The sequence below is a fragment of the Phyllobates terribilis genome, unplaced genomic scaffold (genome assembly GCF_046119375.1).
Source record: "Phyllobates terribilis strain yellow unplaced genomic scaffold, ASM4611937v1 Scaffold_7__3_contigs__length_470593459, whole genome shotgun sequence".
Lineage (NCBI taxonomy): Eukaryota > Metazoa > Chordata > Amphibia > Anura > Dendrobatidae > Phyllobates > Phyllobates terribilis.
In genome coordinates this window covers 256,424,217-256,443,986 of record NW_027362767.1, presented here as the reverse complement: position 1 = coordinate 256,443,986, position 19,770 = coordinate 256,424,217, and positions in this window count along the sequence as shown.

Below are 19,770 nucleotides of genomic sequence, written 5' to 3'. Positions count from 1 at the left end.
GTAGAGCTATGTGTACAGTGTGGATATAGCAGAGCTATATGTACATTAAGGATACAGCAGAGCTATGTGTACAGTGTGGATATAGCAGAGCTATGTGTATAGTGTGGATATAGCAGAGCTATGTGTATAGTGTGGATATAGCAGAGCTATGTGTATAGTGTGGATATAGCAGAGCTATGTGTATAGTGTGGATATAGCAGAGCTATGTGTACATTAGGGATACAGCAGAGCTATGTGTATAGTGTGGATATAGCAGAGCTATGTGTATAGTGTGGATATAGCAGAGCTATGTGTACATTAGGGATACAGCAGAGCTATGTGTATAGTGTGGATATAGCAGAGCTATGTGTATAGTGTGGATATAGCAGAGCTATGTGTACAGTGTGGATATAGCAGAGCTATGTGTATAGTGTGGATATAGCAGAGCTATGTGTACAGTAGGGATACAGCAGAGCTGTATGTATAGTGTGGCTATAGCAGAGCTGTGTGTGTATAATGCTCAACTCTAACTGTATTGTATGGATGGGTTGATCTGTTTTGCAGTCAGTAATATTTGGGACGTTATATTTTAGGTGTTAGAGAAGACAGTGAGGTTTAAAAAAATGAAGAGAAACCCAAGTGGAAGTTGTGTAAATTGCCTGAGCTAAGCAGCCATGGTTTTGCAGGTCAGTAACCGCACCTAGAGTATTCTGATGGAATTATAGCGCCCGGGCGATGTTACCAATGTCACTCTATTGTTCTCATGGCTGCAATTTATTGTGTGAAACCAACCTATTTCTTACAAATGACAGAATAAGTTCTGGTTACGGAAAAGCTAACGTCTGCCGAGCATTTACCTACAGTGATATCCGCAGTATAAATTGTCAGACTGAGGACTTCAGATCCGCAGCACCAGGCAGTCTCAGATTTTCGCTGCAGGGTGTGATGGAGTTTCCATAGCTTTCTGGAGTAAAAGCCATGATGAATTCCAAAGGCTGTGCACCCAAATATTAAGTTGAGGGTGCAAACAATTTTGTCCAGACCATTTTTGGGGTTTTGTGTGAAATTATATCAAATTTACCTTTTTTTCTCAGTTTTATTTGTGTTGTTCCAGTACACACAAAGGAAATAAACATGTGTATAACAAAACATGTGTAATTGTAATAATTTTCTGGGAGGAATACTTCATTTTCTGGAACAACTTCAAGTGTGCCAACACTGTCTGCCATGACTGTAAGTCCTTGGCTCTGAGGTTAAGCCCTTTCTACACCTATAAATACACCAGTGGCGGCTGATCTAGAACCTGGGCAGGGCTCACCACAACCTGACATGTCCTTTTTGTCTAACCAAACTTCTATGCTTTAGATATCTATTTTTGCAATATTGAGTGACCGAAATATGTGTGAATACAGAAGTCAGAAAGACACAAGAGATTCAGCTTTAATCTAAATAATATTTGCTCCCATGCAGCCTTTTATGAAAATCTACAGAAATTATGGCGGCAGTGAAAGATTAAAGGACATGAGAAAGCAATAATTTGGGGTATGAGATATTCGTCACGCTGGTAGGTGTGGACCCACTGCTCCACGGGCCGGGCTTACCCTGGAGGGGCGTAACTAAGTAGCTACCTGGTCTTCACTAGAGCCTCTGATGTCGAGGTCAGGCTGGAGCTGCAGGTAGCCACCAGGTACCACTCCAGGGCAGTCTCTGGTAGCGCAGCAGCAGACCCCAGGGGTCAGGGATGCAAGTATGGACTCGGAGTGTCAGGCTGGACAGGGACCGGGTCACTGGCGGTATGGATACTCATGTTGGTTCAGACGGAGCGGGTACAGGTTCAGACAGAATGACTTGTACAGACAGGATGGGTTCAGGTACAGGATTAGGTTCTGGCAGAGCAGGTTCAGGATAATAGGACAGACTCTGGTACAGGGTAGCAGAATGGGTTCGGGAACAGGAACCTGACAACAAACTAGTGGGTACAAGACTAGGTACTGAAGTTGTTCAGGCACCTCCCTACAGGTGAGGGTGCCTTAAATACCTAATGTCTTCCAGCTATATGCTGGGAACACTTCCGAAGTGCGCACTGCCCCTTTAAGTAGCGGGGAGAGCACAGGCCCTAAGCGCTTTGCTGGGAGACCTGCGCGACGTGTGCAAACCCAGGAAGCTAGGAGCCGGAGCAGGAGACGCCACTAGGCGACTGTGGCGGTGAGTATGTCGGCATTCCTGCTGCGGAGTGGGAGAGGAACCATGCAGGGATGCCGGCATTACAATATTTCTCTCCCATCTGAGGATTCTTTACAGTTGTATCCAGACCACACAATCCTCTATGTACTGAATGTATCAGCGGCACTAGTTACATAGTTACATAGTTTATAAGGCCGAAAAAAGACAAGCGTCCATCCAGTTCAGCCTATTTCTTGTGCACTGCAGCTATTCCGCAGCGTTGATCCAGGGGAAGGCAAAAAAAACATGCGGTATAGGCCAATTTACATCATTGAGGAAAAATTCACTTCCCGACACCAATCTGGTAGTCAGATTAAATCCCTGGATTAATTAACTAAGCATAAGATGTAATTTTATTGTTCTCAAGAAAGGCGTCCAGGCCTCTCTTGAACTCATTAAGTGAGTTGGACATCACCACTTCCTCTCCCAGAGAGTTCCAGAGTCTCACGGCTCTGACCGTAAAGAATCCCCTTCTATGCTGGTGCAGGAACCTCCTTTCCTCCAGACGCATAGTGTGCCCCCTCGTCTTTGTCACCATCCTTGGTATAAACAGGTCATGGGAGAGATCTCTGTACTGCCCCCTGATGTATTTATACATGTGTATGAGGTCTCCCCTAAGCCTTCTCTTTTCCAACGTAAATAGGCCTAATTTTGACAACCTCTCTGGGTATTCTAGTCCCTCCATTCCCTTTATTACCTTAGTCGCCCTCCTTTGTACCCTCTCTAGCTCCAATATGTCTTGCCTGAGCACCGGAGCCCAGAACTGTGCACAATATTCTAAGTGCGGCCTTACCAGCGCTTTATACAGGGGAAGAACAATGTTCTCATCATATGCCCCTATTCCTCTTCTGATGCATGCCATGACTCTATTTGCCTTCGCAGCTGCTGCCTGACACTGGGCACTCCAATTTAATTTGCTATTAACCAAGACGCCCAGGTCCTTCTCCATGTCAGATTTCCCCAACGGTTTCCCATTTAATATGTATGGGTGACTGCTGTTTTTCTTTCCCATGTGCATGACCTTACATTTATCGGCATTGAACCCCATTTGCCATTTTTTGGCCCAACTCCCCAATTTATCTAAATCCTCCTGTAGCTGTGCCCTATCCTCATCTGTATTAACTACTTTACAAAGTTTAGTATCATCTGCAAATATTGCTATTTTACTATGCAATATATTAAATAGTTACAATGTATTAGTACATATGTTGTGGCCGGTATTGCAGTGCCCCTCCCCCGCATTAATAAAACACTCTGGATAATGAGGGTGTGCAGATCTGGACTTGTGACCCGCAGGTCACTGCTTGTATTGTTTGGCCACAGCCCCACTATCAGTATTTGGTCGGTATTCGGTCAGTATTTTTTCTCAAGAGTGGGAGACAAAACCAGGAGTGGGTGATAAATCCCATATTAATCTGAACACATGGCCGGGTTTGTGACGCGCCCCCTGGGCCGTGGGGTACCCGGAGCCGGGCCGGTAGACGCTGAGGGTTGTAGTCACTGTGGCGGTGACCCGGTTCGTGACCCAGGGCGTTCAAACCAAAGGGGTAGTATTTGTGTATGAATGTAAATGTCCGACTACGCCACCTGTGGAATGCGGTCAATAGGAACCGCCGCTGCGGAACAGTCCTCTGAAGCCGGTGGTATAGCAGCGAGAGTGGTATAACTCCCCACAGGAAGAGTGCAGCCTCAGGGCAGTGTAGGTGGATGATGGTGGTTGTAGTGCAGGGAGTCAGTAATGAACACAGAGTCCGATTGTGCAGTCCCAGGGTCTTTACTCACGATTATAGCAGTTCCAGATACAGGGCCAGTGTAAGGGGCTTCCTGTGCTCACGCAGTGAGGGGCTCGGTCTACCCTCAGGTAACTCTGGAGTATTTTGCAGGACCCCCTTCTGTGTGTCCTCTCTCTGGCCTGCTCCCTGCACCTCACACCCAGTGGCACTTCTATCCGGTAAGCTCGGGCCTTGGCGGGCGACGTCTGTTCCGTCCCCTGGGTCCTATGTGGCTACCTTCTTAGTGTACTGGTGTGGACTTGTGGCCTGCGGTACTTGAAGTGATGCAGCCTCCAGTTTCCTAGTTGGGCCTTGTAGCTCCGTGCTAGTTGAGGGACCGGTTCCCTTTATCTGGCCTGACCCCCCTACTTTCTAGTAGCGGCGGGCGTACGGGTGGCTTGCTGCACGGCCCGTACCCCTAGGGTCCCTTCTCTTCCCGTTCCTGGAGCCTTTCCTGCTCCCTCTCCTCTCTTCTCTCCTTCCAGGCTCAGGCCTCCTGGCTAGGCCCGCCTCTGGATCAGAGCTCATGCAGAGCCTCTGCTCCTGTCACTTCTCCTCAGACTGAACTGAACTTTCTAAGATGGTTCCTCCCTCTTATACCTCCTTTTACAGTGCTCCCAGGATCTACGTCCTCCACCCATCCACTACATAGTTCCCCCTCTCTAGGTGGTTCCTCCCCACTCCAGCCAGGGATCAGGGACTGTGCTCTCCAGTAGGAGCAGTCTCGCCCTGTCCCCCGGAAATGTGGTGTAGTGAATGTAGTGTTAGGGTCCTGAGCTGTACTCCTTCCTTACCTGAGAGTGAGATACCACACCTCTGGGTGAGATGCAATACCTCTGTGGTGACCGAACCCTCAGGGGCGCTACATTTGGGCAGCACGGCTTATTGCATATCTGCCGGTGACTTGTCAGAATAAGCTGTCCTATGTGTGCCCATGACGAGTAACACTATTTCTGGCCATCATGTCTTGTATCCGGCATTATTTAGCAGTTTTCCCCCCTGCCAGCTCTACTCATTAGAACCATCTACAATTTCTCTTTGTGGCTGTCTGCCTCCTTCTCCCTCCAGTTTCTCCCTTTACACTCTCCATAGACATCAATAGGCAAGATGTATAATTTGATTCCTCACTGAGGACGGATTTGTAGACAGATTTGAGCAGTTTTGGGAGAATCAGTGAAGAAGTGACTGATAAGTGGGGAAAGAGGATTTTTTCTTTAATCAGAAGGTACAAAGTTTTTTATTTGAAAAAAAAAACAAAAACAATTTCCTCACTATTTTAGAGAAAACAGCTCTATGGTGGAGCCTCAAGCAAACTGTAGGCTGAAACCTTTGCGTCATGCACAGTCCTCTCCACCCCTGCACCAGACTGATTCTGTCTAGTTTGCGTAGACAGTTCTTTTCTAATTGTTGTCCCAGCCAAACCCTTTCCATGTGCCCTATTGAAGCATACAAAAGCGGTGCAGAGCCACTTTTAATATGCTAGAGGGTGACATCTATAATCATCCCGATCTGGTAGACTTGGCCCAGCCATGAATTATAGGGACAAACATTTGCTTCAATGGCCACCATGTAATAAATTTCTTCTACAATGGTGCTGCACCTTATCCTTATCTTCAGAGGTTTCAACAATCTGACCCATATTGATCAGCTGATCACCTTGATGAGACAAGTCCTTTAAGTCCTGAATATTTAAAGGTGATCTGTCACTTGCCGAAAATATGTATTTTTGTTACTTGATGTAAATACTGCTGTTCTCCTGAATCCGGTGTTGATTTCCTTTTCTTCCCACACCTCTCCATTCCTGAGCTATGGCTCCTTCTTATAAGTATGTAAATCAAATCTTGTAATCAAAGTAGGCATGGCGATCAACTCTTATATGTGAGAGTCTTATTTAGGACCACGCCCACTTGGCTACCAAGGGACCATGCCTCAGAAGTGGAGAAGTGCAGGGATAAAATAAAAAAAAGGACCATATTCAGGAGAGCAGCAGCATTTACACCAGGTAAAAGAAAAAAAACATTTATGGCAATCATCACATTATATAGCACTGTGTACTTACAACTGCTCATTTTGCCTTTCTAATGTGGCACCCCAGGGGTCTGGTTTTCCACAGTAATGTAATGTTATGTCTGAGAGCAGGTGGGAGGTCCTTTGGTCAGGGATCCTGTGCATGCCACACCTCCTGCCCAGTCTTGGGAGGGGAAGAACTTCCCCTGTATAAACCCGGGGCTGAGGCAGGGTGAGTCAGACAAGGAGAGTGGAGACAAGAAGCAGCATAGGAAACAGGAGAGTTCCAAGGAGTCAGGGGCTGGCAGCTGCAGCGCTCGCCCTGACTAAGAAGATTCTTTACCGGACCCGGAGTCCGAGGCTGTGGGGACTAACTTCTACCCAGCAGCAGAATCCGTCAGGCAGGGGATTTCAGGTCCTCTGGCCCAGAAGCCCGAAGGCACGGTCACACGCGTGGGACCAGCACCGCCATCGTGGAGCGGAAGCCATTAGAAGGCCCCGAGTCACCGGCCATACGGGTGAGCACCACACGGTACACTCAGGGACGTGGGCTACTTACATCAGCTTCTAGCAAGGTAGCCAGAAGAGTACAGTCAGATTGTGAGGCCTACAACTACGCCTGGCCAGGGGAGATCCCATCTGCTCAAAGACTGACCAGGCCCCGTTTGCTAGCAAGTACTCCGGGAGGGTCTATCGTTGTTACCAGTAAAGACCCTGAACTACACCGTACCGTCTCTGAGTGGTTCCTGCTACCCCCATCATCCACGTCGGCTGCCCTGAGGCCATACCCCTCCCGTTGGGGGTTATACTATCACGCTGCACAATCCTACCACCGGCCTCAGCGGTCTGCCCTGCAGCAGCAGCTCCCTGGCTGCACTCAACGGGTGGCGTAGTCATCAACTATTTACTACTAATAGACTGCCGTCTAGTTTGACTCCCTGGGCACGGACCGGGTCACCGCCACGAGACTACAACCCTCCACTGATCCGGCTCCGGGTAGGCTCCCGCATGCGCAACGCAGCGCGACACAGGCCCAGGGGCGCGTCAACTTTGGCGTAGTCGGCAGGATCTCGTGCCCGCAACCACCGGGTACTGCGTGCCTGAAAAGCAAAGATTGTTCAAACTTACCAGTGGTGAAGATTCCCGCTATCCGTGGAGGTTTCCCGCCATCCGGCGCCATCTTCTACCTTCTTCCCGCCATCGGTGAAGTTTCCCGCCATCCGGCGCCATCTTCGGCCTTCTTCCCGCCATCCGTGGAGTTTTCCCGCCGTTGGACGCCATCTTGGGGACGCCGCGCGGGAAGAAGAGGGGCGTGGACTCCGAAAGCGCGCGAGAACTGAAGCCCCGCCTCACGTCCGGACGTTGCGTAAGGTCCTGGAAGGAGCCCAGCAGACGCCGACGTCACAGGAGCGCGACGGAAGGTCCTCAACCCTGACGATCCACTGCGGAGCCGCGGCCTACGGAAGAGGATCATCGCAAGGTAGGCCACGGTCCACTAGGGGGGAGGAAGATGTCGGATACGGAGGAGAGCTTCACTGCCCCAACCCCCGCCAGCGCTACCGCTGCTGCAGTTATGCCCTTCACCATGCCCTATATCCCGGGAGCAGCTTGGCTACCCCAGTACTCAGGGGAGTCACATACCCTGCATGACTTTAGAGAAAAGCTGGATAGCCTCTTCCAGGTGTACCCCCTCACAGAAGAGCAAAAAGTGAGCATCCTGGTGGCCCAACTAACCGGGGCAGCCAAAAGGGAAGTAAAATCCTGGCCACCTGGGAGGAAGACTGTCGCAGGGATACTAACCCGGCTGAAGGACACCTTTGATACCCGCACCTCAGCCGAGATTAAGCTTAGATTCTACGGGTGCAAGCAGCGAGCGCATGAGAGTATAAGGGACTATGCACTAAACCTACAAGAGGCCCTGAGGGCCATAAAGCAGACCGACCCTGATGGGGTGGGAAACGAGGACAGGCTGTTGACTGAACAATTTATAGAGGGTTTATATTGCAATGCCCACCGAACCCAGTTGCGGGCAATGGCCTTACAGGATCCCCATCTGGACTTTGCACAGTTCAAGGACAGAGCCATCCGGGTGCTCCGAGAACCGGCACCAGGTGGCGTTGTGACCCACAGACGCCCCACTACCACTTACTACCAGGAGGCGGCGCCCTTGTCAGCAGGGCCTGTGGGAGCTGATGCGCAGGCTTTGGACAATGACCCGGCTCCAGACCTACACCATCAGGTCCAAGAGCTAGCTAAGAGCGTTGCTGCGCTAACCCGAACTGTGCAGTCTTTACAGGTTTCCACCCCAGGGAAGATCCAGCTGGCATCCGGACCGGAGGACATCCCGTGGCGTCGACCAAGGAGGACCCCACCGGCCAGAGGAAGACCCAGTGACCGATACAGCGAGGACGGACGACCCATCTGCCGCCGCTGCAATCAACCCGGACATATGGAAAGGTACTGTTCTTTAAACGGGCACAACCTGGGGTAGAGGGCCAACCCCCAGGAAAAAGATCACCAGGCCCATCGAACTGGCGCGACAGATATGTGGGAGGACGTCCAGTCTTGCCTGTGGTACTGGATGGCATTCCCATGAGTGCCCTACTGGATACCGGGTCACAGGTCACCACCATCCCGTACGTGCTCTTCAAGCAGTACTGGAATGACTCGGATATTACCCACTACCCTGACGACGACTTGAGTATCATCGCCAGCAATGGCCAGCCCGTGCCACAGATCGGATTTAAGGAGGTGGCCCTCAAAATCGGTAGAGTCGAACTGGCCGCACAGGGACTGATCATTGTAGATATTGATAAACATGAGAGTCACCCAAAAATAACTCTAGGAACTAACGTAATTGAAAATTGTCTTGCAGAGGTGATTTTCCTTTTACAGCAGGTTGCCAAGAACGCCAGCTCCGGCGAGCAGCGGGTGCTCCAGAAAGAGATCCGGGCACTGATGCAACGGCAACAAGTGGAACTCTCCGGCGGTGAGATTGGTAGCGTAAGAATGTGTGACCCTTTTCCTATTGCCATGCCCCCAAAAAGTGAAATGATGATTTGGTGCCGGGCAGCTATTGGTCTGAGAGGAAGAGATTACCAGGCAATGGTAGAACCAGTTTACTCAGACAGTAGGCCCACCATTTTGACAGCACGGGGGGTGGTCAATGTACGCCATGGGAGGGTGCCCATTCGCATAATAAATATCGGGGAGAGGGAAGTGTACCTGCCCCGGTATGCCACGCTAGCCAAATTATATACCACTAATCAAAATTCTATACAATCTGTGGAACCCTTGCCTCCATCTCACCCGGAGGAAGGTAACGGCTCTAAGAAAGACATGGAGGACTGGTGTCAGCAACTACATTTGGGTACTGATTCCACTCCCTCACATCAGAAACAAGGAGTCTATCGGGTGGTTCAAGAGTATGAGAGAGTGTTTAGTAAACACCCGTTAGACTTCGGGCGAGTCAAGGGGGTAGAACACCGCATCCCCACGGGAGATCATCCTCCCATAAAAGAGAGGTATCGACCCGTACCCCCTGCACATTACCAACACGCCAAGGGGATGCTTAGAGACATGAAGGAGGCTGGGGTAATCCGGGATAGCTGTAGCCCCTGGGCAGCCCCACTAGTTTTAGTCAAAAAGAAAGACAACACCATGAGGATGTGTGTAGATTACCGGAAAATCAACCGTATCACACACAAGGATGCGTACCCCTTACCAAGGATAGAGGAGTCATTGGCTGCTTTAAGATCTGCTAACTTCTTCTCTACCTTGGATCTCACTAGCGGGTACTGGCAGGTTCCTGTAGCAGAGGCGGACCGGGAGAAGACCGCATTCACCACACCGATGGGACTTAGTGAGTTCACCTGCATGCCGTTCGGACTCTGCAACGCCCCAGGAACCTTCCAACGATTAATGGAGTGCTGTCTGGGCCACAGAAACTTCGAGACGGTCCTGTTGTACCTGGACGATGTCATCGTATACTCCAAAACTTATGAGGACCACCTGAAACACCTGGCGGAGGTGTTCGAAGCTCTGGCGAGTTACGGCCTAAAGGTGAAACCCTCCAAGTGTCACCTCCTGAAACCAAAGGTGCAATACCTGGGACACGTGGTGAGCGCTGACGGAGTGGCTCCCGACCCCGATAAGATCACCGCAATTAAGGGATGGCCAAGCCCCTCCAGCGTAAAAGAAGTGCGGCAGTTCCTAGGGTTGGTAGGCTACTACCGAAGGTTTATTCCCGGTTTCACCAAAAAGGCAGCGCCTATGCAGGACCTCCTGATAGGCCAGTCCCGGAAGGCCAAGAACCAGAAGCCGCCCTTCAAATGGGAAGAGCTAGAAGAAGAGTCCTTTCGCCAGCTGAAGATGGCCCTCACGGGGGATGAAATCTTGGCGTACCCAGACTATAGCCAGCCCTTCATCCTCTACACCGACGCCAGTAACATCGGGCTAGGAGCCGTACTATCCCAGATTCAGCAGGGGAGAGAACGAGTGATCTCCTATGCCAGCCGAAAACTGCGACCCACCGAAAGGAACCCCGAGAATTACAGCTCATTTAAGTTAGAGTTCCTGGCCGTGGTATGGGCAGTCACCGAGCGCTTTAGGCATTACCTCGCTTCTTCCCGGTTCACCGTATACACGGATAACAACCCGTTGATACACCTGGACACGGCAAGACTCGGTGCCCTGGAGCAGAGGTGGATGGCCCGTCTGTCCAACTACGAGTTCACAATCAAATACCGGGCAGGACGCTCCAATACTAACGCGGATGCCCTGTCCAGGATGCCCAACCTGCCGGACGAAGGAGAAGATCCGGAGGGACTGGAAGAAGTTGAACTCCCTGCGTTCCACCGTCATGGGACTATCCAGTATTCCCACCGGGTAAGGGGTAAACAGGCTGCTACGTTGAACCCCTTACCCCACTACAACTGGGCGGAAACGCAAGATAGCGACCCTGCCGTCCGACTGGTGAAGGAGATGCTGACTCGGCCGGAGGCTCGACTTGAACCAGACGCTCCGGAGGAAGCCAAACAACTATGGGCGGAGAAGAGTCGACTATTCCTTTACAAGGGGAAGTTGTGCCGCAGAATGGTCAACTCCCGGACGCATGAACTACTCTGGCAAGTAGTGGTGCCACGAAGAGACGCAGCCATGGTGATGGAGGCATACCACGACAGAGCTGGACACTTCGGGTGGAAAAAGCTGGAGTTCCTGCTGCGCGAGCGGTTCCACTGGGTAGGCATGAGGGGAACCATCGAGAAGTGGTGCAGAGACTGTGGCCCGTGCAATCTGAGAAGGAAGGACCGGGCCAGCCAGAAGACTCCCCTGCAGTCCATCGTCACCCGGCAACCGTTGGAACTGGTAGCCTTGGATCATGTAAAACTGACCCCAAGCAGAAGTGGCTACGTCTACGCGTTAACCATCGTGGATCATTACTCCCGGTTCTTGGTTGTCGTCCCCGTCAAGGACTTAACGGCTCAAACAGCAGCTAGAGCCTTCCAGCAGCACTTCTGCCGTCCACACGGGTACCCGGACCAAGTGCTGACGGACCAGGGACCTGCCTTTGAAGCGGAGGTCTTCCAGGAATTCTGCAATCTGTATGGCTGCCGGAAGATAAGGACGACACCCTACCATCCGCAAACTAATGGACTTTGTGAAAAAATGAACCAGGTGGTAATGGATCTGCTAAAAACATTGCCCCTGGAAGAACGCAGTCTGTGGCCTGAGAAGTTGCCCGATCTGGTGGACCTATACAACCACATCCCGGTAGGTTCCACCAACTGTACCCCGGCTTACCTAATGAGGGCGAGACCTGGTAAGTTACCTGTTGACCTGGAAATGGGAGTCCTGACACCTGAGGACACTTCACCAGAAACAGACTGGGACACAGAGAGGCAGCAGCAGTACCGGAGAGTACAAGAGAGCGTGGAGCGAAGTCTCTGTCAGGCTAGGGAAAGACAAGAGAAGACTTACAACCAGTATGCTCCCGCTGTTCCCCTGGTACCCGGAGAGCAGGTCTTGAAGAGGAAAAGACGGCTCCACAAGTTGGATGACCAGTGGGAGGAGGACCCGTACACCGTACTGCCCTCAAGCCACGAGAACCCGAAGGTCTGTACCATCAGTAAAGACGGAGGGGAAACCACAGCCATTGTATCCCGGGACCACCTGAAGAAGTGTCCCGAACAACTGAGGAACCCTGAAGAGGAACAAGAAGACCATCGACCCGTGGAAGAAAGGGAAGATATGGTTAGTACCGTGCTCGGGGACTTCCCTCAGTCTTGGACTCAAGTCAATGGTGCAGTTGTGGTACCCGTACTCACCTTCCTCCAACCATCATCCCAAGAACCTACGGAGCAACGGGTAGAGCTGGAAGAACAGCCGGTCCAGGAGGCAGAAGACTCCACACAAGCAGAACAGGAGAATCAACCCTCTGCTTATAGTGAGCCTGCCGTACCCCTAGTGAGACAAAGAGCCGGTAGACAGCTGCCCAGTTTACCCTTGACAGCTCCTACACCCTGTAGTTCAGGGCCAGACAGTCAGCTCCGTAGGTCCACTCGGGCCACTAGAGGCCAGTTACCCGCACGCTGGAGAATTTAAAGTGTATAAATTGTTTTATTTATGTTTTTCTGTGTATTGTTGCTTGTGAATAATTTTGTGTTTCCAGTTGTTTTTAGGAAACCTTGGTGGATTTACCGGGAATCCTTGTATATAGTTGGAGCGTAACCCAGGATGGACTAGAGACTGTTAAGGACTCGGGGTAGGACAGACCCCTACCTGGTTACGTCTCCCTGTGTTGGTGAAATGGACACCTTTGCTTTTCTTCAAAGACTGCACCCGGTTGCGGACACGCCGCAACCATCTTATGTGTTTTTCTTATTGTGTTGTTATTGTTATACTTTGTTATGTTTTTCTAAATGTGTTTAGTCCCGGAGTACTAAATTTCACTAGGGGGGAATGTGGCACCCCAGGGGTCTGGTTTTCCACAGTAATGTAATGTTATGTCTGAGAGCAGGTGGGAGGTCCTTTGGTCAGGGATCCTGTGCATGCCACACCTCCTGCCCAGTCTTGGGAGGGGAAGAACTTCCCCTGTATAAACCCGGGGCTGAGGCAGGGTGAGTCAGACAAGGAGAGTGGAGACAAGAAGCAGCATAGGAAACAGGAGAGTTCCAAGGAGTCAGGGGCTGGCAGCTGCAGCGCTCGCCCTGACTAAGAAGATTCTTTACCGGACCCGGAGTCCGAGGCTGTGGGGACTAACTTCTACCCAGCAGCAGAATCCGTCAGGCAGGGGATTTCAGGTCCTCTGGCCCAGAAGCCCGAAGGCACGGTCACACGCGTGGGACCAGCACCGCCATCGTGGAGCGGAAGCCATTAGAAGGCCCCGAGTCACCGGCCATACGGGTGAGCACCACACGGTACACTCAGGGACGTGGGCTACTTACATCAGCTTCTAGCAAGGTAGCCAGAAGAGTACAGTCAGATTGTGAGGCCTACAACTACGCCTGGCCAGGGGAGATCCCATCTGCTCAAAGACTGACCAGGCCCCGTTTGCTAGCAAGTACTCCGGGAGGGTCTATCGTTGTTACCAGTAAAGACCCTGAACTACACCGTACCGTCTCTGAGTGGTTCCTGCTACCCCCATCATCCACGTCGGCTGCCCTGAGGCCATACCCCTCCCGTTGGGGGTTATACTATCACGCTGCACAATCCTACCACCGGCCTCAGCGGTCTGCCCTGCAGCAGCAGCTCCCTGGCTGCACTCAACGGGTGGCGTAGTCATCAACTATTTACTACTAATAGACTGCCGTCTAGTTTGACTCCCTGGGCACGGACCGGGTCACCGCCACGAGACTACAACCCTCCACTGATCCGGCTCCGGGTAGGCTCCCGCATGCGCAACGCAGCGCGACACAGGCCCAGGGGCGCGTCACTAACAAGACAATTATTCTCTTTTCTCTTCTCTGTGTTGAAACAGGAAGCCTCCTTTCTCAGCATTTATCATCCCCTTCCCCCTGCCAGGGACTTTTGCAGTGACTTATGACTCATACAGGGAAAATTGACCTCCTGGTTCTACATTGAGCTTAGAAGGATTCAGCTCGTCAGTTTTTAATCACGTTATATCATAGACCTAATGGAAGAGAGAATAATTAGCTTGTTAGAAAGGCAAACTGAGCAACTGCAAGTGTGGCACCCCAGGGGTCTGGTTGCCACAGTGGCATTTCCTTCCTCACAGGGGGTGATGCCATGCCTAGAAGCAAGGAGGGGTCCCCTAATCAGGTTCACCAGCATACAACACTTTCCTGGCTCCAGACCAGAAAGGGGACCTCCTCCTCTTTAAATTGGAACCTGGAGGCGGGGTTAGAAAAGTGAGTTGAGAAGAGAGTTGGAGACAGGAGAGCGTCGAGGAAGGACCTGGGGGAGGGAGCTGTGTACAAGTTCGCCCCAGAGAGAAGCGCAAGGGAACCGGACACTGGAGTCCGTGGCTGTGTGGGCACTGAAGGCCCGGCAGCTAAATCTAGAGGGCAGGAGACTGCAGGTCTCCTGGCCCCACCAGACACCCGGCGGCTCAGCAGCATCATAGGGCCCAGCGCCGCCACGAGGGAGCGACACTTGAAGAAGGCCCGAGCTGTCTGCCATACGGGTGAAGAAGAGATGTTTTACTCAGGGACGAGGGCCACAGCATAGCTACAAGCAGCAGGGCCAAAGAGAATAGCACAGAGGGAAGGCCTACAACTCCACCTAGCTAGGTGGATCCCCAACTTGCTTCTAGGCCGCCCGGGCCTCCACTACCAGCTAGTGCCCCGGTCTGCTCCAACAAACCGCAATAAAAATAGAGGAAACCACCACTAATTTGTTGTCTGGTCATTATCTGCGCCCTCAGCCCTGCATTACACCGCACCAACAACATCTACCTCCACAATTCTTCATATCCTGCCCTGGAGCTTAGCGCTGCCTGTGGAGAGATGAACCAACTCTGCTGCGTCAACGTCAGCTCCAGGGGATCTGCACCGCAGCGGCGGCCCCATATAGCACAGGTGGCATCATGAACATTATTCTCCAAAAACTTTATTCCCCTTTTCTTTAATTATTTGACTGCCTGGGGCCACGGATCGGGTCACTGCCACCGTGACATCCCTAGCACCGACCGGCCCGGCACCGAGTACCCCACGGCCCCAGGGGGCGCGTCACAAGTACACAGTGCTATATAATATGATGACTGCCACTGTCTTCAGGTGTCTTCAGTCTGCCACTGTCTTCAGTCTGCCACTGTCTTCGGGTGTCTTCAGTCTGCCACTGTCTTCGGTTGTCTTCAGTCTGCCACTGTCTTCGGGTGCCTTCAGTCTGCCACTGTCTTCGGGTGCCTTCAGTCTGCCAATGTCTTCGGGTGCCTTCAGTCTGCCACTGTCTTCAGGTGTCTTCAATCTGCCACTGTCTTCAGGTGCCTTCAGTCTGCCACTGTCTTCAGGTGCCTTCAGTCTGCCACTGTCTTCAGTCTGCCACTGTCTTCGGGTGTCTTCAGTCTGCCACTGTCTTCGGTTGTCTTCAGTCTGCCACTGTCTTCGGGTGTCTTCAGTCTGCCACTGTCTTCGGGTGTTTTCAGTCTGCCACTGTCTTCGGTTGTCTTCAGTCTGCCACTGTCTTCGGGTGTCTTCAGTCTGCCACTGTCTTCGGGTGTCTTCAGTCTGCCACTGTCTTCGGGTGTCTTCAGTCTGCCACTGTCTTCAGGTGCCTTCAGTCTGTCTTATTTAGCTCCCCATAGACTTCTTTATCTAGTTTGTGGCATATTCCAAGTGGAAGATGACACAAAAATGGTTACTTTTTTAACTTCTTGGCGTCTTTAGAAACCTGAAGACGTTAAAAGACGATCACAAGACTGAACAGATCAACAGCAAATCGTTTTGATATATAAATATATATGTCCAATATTTTAAGCATTTTAGGGTGCTTTTTTAGGTGGGTTTCACAGTGGACCCACCTGAAAAAGGCATCATATACACACATCTTTACTGTGTCTGGTAGGGCAGGTCCTAAATGTGAGACTCTCTGTCCTCCTTAAGCCTGTAAAATCACATATAGAAATATTGGACAATGGAACAACCTGTGTAACGGCTACCCCCACCTAAAATACTTTAGTAACTCTTACTTGTTTTTTACAGTCCATTAACACTGGAGGGTGCATCATAATGGAGAATGGGAGAACAGGGTGAGTGTGAGATATTTCTCTCTGTATAGCAGGCAATTTATAAGATACGACTGATTTAGTGTTTTCTTTTGGAATTTTTTCTATGTGGATTTTGCTCAGAAAGCAGCAGGTCACTTTGCTGGTGTCTCCACCACAGTATTACAATGGTGTTTCACATGGTTCCTTGTTACATCCTGTGTAGCAACCGAGAAGCTTGTGTGATATACTGGTGTGTAGTGACATAACCGGCCTCGTGTAACAGGTCATATACTGAACGGAGAACTTCATCCTGTAGAAACCACTGTAGCAGTCAGTCCCTCAGAGTAACTTCTCCATATGTCTCTATATGCAGTGCGACTGGTCGATACAGAGCTGCACAACAATTACAAGGCACCACCGACATCAAGGCGTAGAGATAGCGGTATATCGTGAGATATTTGGGGCTGTCTCTTTGGAGGTTCTCCATCTTTACACGTAAGTTTTATATACTGTAACAACCTAGAAAAATATTCTAAACCAAGAATTAACGAGGTGAAGCCGCTTAAAAGACTAAGTACAAGACCAAAAAGGAGGTGCTTGCCCCCCCATCAATGGGAATATTATTATACATAGATGCCCTATCATTTTCCTATGTAATTTGAGTTAATTCACCTAAGTGTTTATTTGTATTGAAATACAGGTGCTTCTCACTAAATTAGAATATCATCAAAAAGTTAATTTATTTCAGTTCTTCAATACAAAAAGTGAAACTCCTATATTATATAGAGTCATTACACACAGAGTGATCTATTTCAAGTGTTTATTTCTGTTAATGTTGATGATTATGGCTTACAGCCAATGAAAACACAAGAGTCATTATCTCAGTAAATTAGAATACTTTATAACAAAAGCTTGAAAAATATTTTTAAAATACGAACTGTTGTCCTACTGAAATGTATGTTCAGTAAATGCACTCAATACTTGGTCAGGCTCCTTTTGCATCAATTACTGCATCAATGCGGCAATGTGGCATGGAGGCGATCAGCCTGTGGCACTGCTGAGGTGTTATGGAAGCCCAGGTTGTTTTGATAGCAGCCTTCAGCTCGTCTGCATTGTTGGGTCTGATGTCTCTCATCTTCCTCTTGACAATACCCCATAGATTCTCTATAATAGATTCTCTATGGGGTTAAGGTCAGGCGAGTTTGCTGCCAATCAAGCACAGTGATACTGTTGTGTGTAAACCAGGTATTGGTACTTTTGGCAGTGTGGACAGGGGCCAAGTCCTGCTGGAGAATGACATTTCCATCTCCAAAAAGCTTGTCGGCAGAGGGAAGCATGAAGTGCTGTAAAATGTCCTGGTAGACGGCTGCGCTGACTTTGGTCTTGATAAAACCCAGTGGACCTCCACCAGCAGATGACATGGCCCCCAAACCATCACTGATTGTGGAAGCTTCACACTAGACCTCAGGCAGCTTGGATTGTGGCCTCTCCACTCTTCCTCCAGACTCTGGGACCTTGATTTCTAAATGAAATGCAAAATTTACTTTCATCTGAAAACAACACCTTGGACCACTGAGCCACAGTTCAGGCCTTTTTCTCCTTGGCCCAGGTAAGACGCTTCTGGCGTTGTCTATTGGTCATGAGTGGCTTGACACAAGGAATGTGACACTTGTAGCCCATGTCCTGGATACGTCTGTGTGTGGTGGCTCTTGAAGCAATGACTCCAGCAGCAGTCCACTCCTTGTGAATCTCCCCCCAATTTTTGAATGGCCTTTTCTTTATAATCCTTTCCAGGCAGCGGTTATCCCGATTGCTTGTGTACCTTTTTCTACCACACTTTTTCCTTCCACTCAACTTTCCATCTTTCCATTAATATGCTTGAATAAAGCACACTGTGAACAGCCAGCTCCTTTAGCAATGACCTTTTGTGGCTTGCCCTCCTTGTGGAGTGTGTCAATGACTGCCTTCTGGACATCTGTCAAGTCAGCAGTCTTCCCAATGGTTGTTTAGCCTACTGAAACAGACTAAGGGACCTTTTTAAACGCTTAGGAAGCCTTTGCAGGTGTTTTTTGTTAATTATTCTAATTTACTGAGATAATGACTCTTGTGTTCTCATTGGCTGTAAGCCATAATCATCAACATTAACAGAAATAAACACTTGAAATAGATCACTCTGTTTGTAATGACCCTATTTAATATATGAGTTTCACTTTTTGTATTGAAGAACTGAAATAAATCAACTTTTTGATGATATTCTAATTTAGTGAGAAGCACTTGTACCTTGACATCCATTGTGTGCCAGGTTATATTACTTTTATTGTCCAACTATACATATTTGTATTTATTGGGGGAGGATCCTTTGGGTTATACGCTGCCTATTGTTATCAGGAATCTATTGATCCTAATTTGGATCACTTTCCATCGTTATACTGATACAAGTTTAGCAGGCCTTTTTCCATTTATATGTAATGCGTTGGTGAATATTTAATAAACGTTATATTTTTTGTATTACAATATTTGTTGCCCCTTTATATCTCTTCTCTCTCTCTATTTATTATTTATGTTTTTGTATTACTTCCATTAGATAGACATTTTTAAGTTTTATATACTGTACTTTGATTTATGCCCTGCTGATAGTAGAGGATAGCTGCTGTAGTTATATCATCTGTGTGTGCTATATCATTTCCATGTATTTGCATGTGTGTATTACAGTGTCTGCCTATAAGATCTATAGCACCGCCATGAATTATACAGTTATGCTCAAAAGTTTACATACCCCGGCAGAATTTTTCCTTTCTTGGCCTTGTTTCAGAGAATATCAATGATAACACAAAACCTTTTTCTCCACTCATGGTTATTGGTTGGGTGAAGCCATTTATTGTCAAACTACTGTGTTTTCTCTTTTTAAATCTTAATGAATACCAAAAACATTCAAATGACCCTGATCAAAAGTTCCCATACCCCAGTTCTTAATACCATGTATTGCCCACTCTAACATCAATGACAGCTTGAAGTCTTTTGTGGTAGTTGTGGATGAGGTTTTTATTTTCTCGGATGGTAAAGCTGCCCATTCTTCTTGGCAAAAAGCCTCCAGTTCCTGTAAATTCCTGGGCTGTCTAGCATGAACTGCGCGCTTGAGATCTCCCCAGAGTGGCTCAATGATATTGAGGTCAGGAGACTGAGATGGCCACTCCAGAACCTTCACTTTGTTCTTCTGTAGCCAATGACAGGTCGACTTGGCCTTGTATTTTGGATTGTTGTCATGTTGGAACATCCAAGTACATCCCATGCGCAGATTCCGGGCTGATGAGTGCAAATTTGCCTCCAGTATTTGCTGATAACGTGCTGCATTCATATTTCCTTCAACTTTTACCAGGTTTCCTGTGCCTTTGTAGCTCACATATCCCCAAAACATCAGCGATCCACCTCCGTGCTTTACTGTAGGAATGGTGTTCCTTTCATCATAGGCCTTGTCGACCTCTCTCCAAATGTAACGTTTATGGTTGTGGCCAAGGGCCAAAAAGTTTAATTTTGGTCTCATCACTCTAAATGACCTTGTTCCAGAAGTTTTGAGGCTTGTCTCTGTGCGGTTTGGTGTATTGTAGGTGAGATACTTTGTGGCAT